The sequence below is a fragment of the Myotis lucifugus genome, unplaced genomic scaffold (genome assembly GCF_000147115.1).
Source record: "Myotis lucifugus unplaced genomic scaffold, Myoluc2.0 scaffold_372, whole genome shotgun sequence".
Taxonomy (NCBI): Eukaryota; Metazoa; Chordata; class Mammalia; order Chiroptera; family Vespertilionidae; genus Myotis; species Myotis lucifugus.
In genome coordinates, this window is record NW_005871420.1 from 113,391 (window position 1) to 116,592 (window position 3,202).

The window sequence follows — 3,202 nt, forward strand, 5'->3', positions numbered from 1 at the left end:
TGTGGAATACATGTGAATGGTTTAGCGAAGGGTCCAGGACATAGAAACACACACCGTATTAGTTGCTATCCCCATTTTAACAATTACCGAGAAAAGTCAAAAAAACAAACACTGAATCAAAACCAGGTCCTTAGCCAGTTTGGCTCAGTGGATAGAGCGTTGGCCTGCAGACTGAAGGGTCCCTGGTTCAATTTGGTCAAGGGCACATGCCTGGGTTGCGGGTTTAATCTCCAGTTGGGGCCATGCAGGAAGCAGCTGATCCATGATTCTCTCTCACCATTGATATTTCTCTCTCTCTCTCCTTCTTCCTTTCTCAAGTCAATAGAAATATATTAAAAAAGAAAAAACCAGGTCCTGATTTCCTCCTTACTGAAAAGTGGTGAGGGGAGAAAGAATTGTGCAGTGCTTGTGTTCAGGCTAAGGTAGTGCTGTTCTCTGGGGCTTGCAGACCCAGCGTTCTCAGCTGTGACTTGAGCATGTTAACGGCACCTGATTAAGAGCTGTGTGAGGATCAGTGATGCTTATCCAGGGGAGGGGTTGCTGGCTAAGGACTAAAACATCTTAGTTTCCTTATAGTGGAGATGGGAGACAGCACTATAGCTGACATCACCCGTCGTTAAGATCTTCCAACCCTCGCTTACCAAGCAACTTTTCAATCGTTTAGCTTTCCATACAGCTTTCCTGTGGCGAAATTCAAGTTATTTCCATTTGCCCCAAAGCAAACCTTCGTGTGTTCATTTGGAATGGCTTGGATTCAGCTGTGTGAGGGACACATACACGATTCTCACCTTGTTTGGAGGCCACTTCTGGCAGGTCCCCACAATCCCCCTCTCCTCGTGTTCACTGGCATACGAGGGAGTCCAACCAGGGTCTCTCTTCACTTGGGAGTTGAATGGAGAAGACATTCTGCCTCTTCAGGAAATCTCTATTTCAATTCTAGGAACGGTACTTGTCATGGAGTATTAATATAAATAATGTGATAGAAAGGAGCCACCAGGGCTTTTGCACAGGAAAACAGCTGTCATATTCCTTCTCTCTCGTCCTGGTTACCATGCTGCCCACACCAGAACTGTAGTTTTGGGCAATGACCAGTGCTGGGGATATACATTTTTATAACATGTTTTGGGGGCAATTTTGTTTTACTTTTATTATATTGTTACATAATAAAATATGTAATTCCTTGGTCAACCTTTGGAAGTTTAAATTCTCCCTTCTTTTTGTCTTTGTCATTCGCTAACTTCACAATCTTGTAGTAGCAGATCAGACTGTCCCACAGGAATATATGCCTGTAACTTCAAAGATCAAGTTGTTCTAAGTAGTTATCTATCCGAACACTTTAGCTATAGCCTGTATGCCCCATCTCCACTGGTTACACAACCTGGACCTACTGAGCCCCCAGGTGAGATTTTTGTGACTCTTCTCACTGTATCCCAACCTCATCGCCCTGATTCAACACCCTACATTTAAAAAAACACAAAAACTAATTTCAGGGAGGAAGGGAGAGGGATAGATAGAAACAGCAATGATGAGAGAGAATCATCCAGGACTGGCTGCCTCCTGCACGCTCCCCAATGGGGATCCAGCCTGTAACCCAGACAAGTGCCTCGACTGGGAATTGAACTGTCCACACACTGAGCCAGCCAACCCCCTACATATTTCTGATCCTCTTTCTTCCTCTCCCTCCTTATAGTTATCCACCCTAATTCATCTACACATTTCCTATTTCAGGAAACATAGGTCGACTAAGTACTTTTTTCTGCCTCTCGGTTTTAATCCTGAAATGAAAACTACCTTAGAACCTTTCACTTGCTCCCGATTTTAACTTTTGACTTATTGGGTCCCATCCACACCTTAAAGTCCCAAGTTGTTATACTAAAACTTCAAGTTCCTTATACTTGAAATTATTCATCTCTTGGCCCCTTGCTGTTCCTATGCTGGGATCGCTTTTACACCCAAGTCTGGAAAACTCAGACTTCTCTGACGCCCCTCCCTCCCGCAGGCAGGCAGATCTGCCTTCCACCCCTGCTCTAAATCTTGTCATTATCTGCTTGCTTCTGTTTCCCCTAAAAGACACTGAAGTCTTTGAAGGCACAGCTGTGGCTCATTCCTTCATCTTGTCGTCTCCATCACCTGGTACTGTTTGCTGAACAGATAAAAGAACGGATTAACCCTATGTCCTTGTCCAAACATGTTTGCATTGTTTGCTCACAAACATTAAGAACTTTTGCTACTGGGTGTAAATACTTACAAAAGAGATCGTGGAAGGTGCTTACTGTATGGTAAGAACACGTATGAACCCATGAAACGCTCACAGCCCTGTGAAGTGGCACAAATACCATTTCGTTTGCAGGTGATAGAGGTTGAGGCTCAGAGGTGAAGCATTTGCTCCAAGTCACACATCTCATAGGTGGACAAGACCCAGGGTCAGTGCCCCCCAGTCCGACGGGAGCCCTGACATCTGCCATCTATACCTGGAGGGTGGACACGGGGTGGGAATCAGGAGGACGGTGCACGCTCCGTGGAGGCGGGGACGCGCCCTTTCTCACTGCTGTGCTTTGGGGCTCAGGACGGGGCCTCTGGACGTGCCCAGCGAACGCACGCAGCTGGGTCGGAGGCCCAGCATGACAAAGGAGTTTTTCTGGCCCTTGTCCACTGCTCCAGCCTCAACTCCTGGCTTCCAAGAGAAGCCTCGGTACACAGGGTCCCCCCAAGCTTCCTGCTCGTTCCCTCGGAGCGGAGGCTGCCCGCTTCCTCCCATCCCGTCCCCATCCGCCCAGGCGATGCCCTGGCTGCTTTCCCGGCCCCGCCAGTCGACGTCCTCCGCGATGCGCTGCATTGCCTTTAACTAACCCCTTCTCTCCCCGGCCTGCGGCTCCACCCAGGACGCGGGCTCCGTCTTAGTCTACCTTCCGTGCACCGCACGTTGGCGGCGTGGACGTTCCGCAAACGCCCGCTGCGCCCTCCAGCCCCGGAGGGGGGGCGTCCGCCGGCCCCCTGGCCGCCCGCACGCGGGGCCCGCCCCGAATTCCCCCTCCCCTCCCCCCCGGAGACCTGCCCCGGCCTTCCTCCTTCTTGGTGGCCGGCGGAATGCATCAATTTTTCTGGGTTTTGGTATCTGCAACGAGAACCGACCTTCGGGGAGAATAGGGAACCTATATACAAGTTCCACAAATACAGTCCGGAACCGGTACCTTTCGGGTAG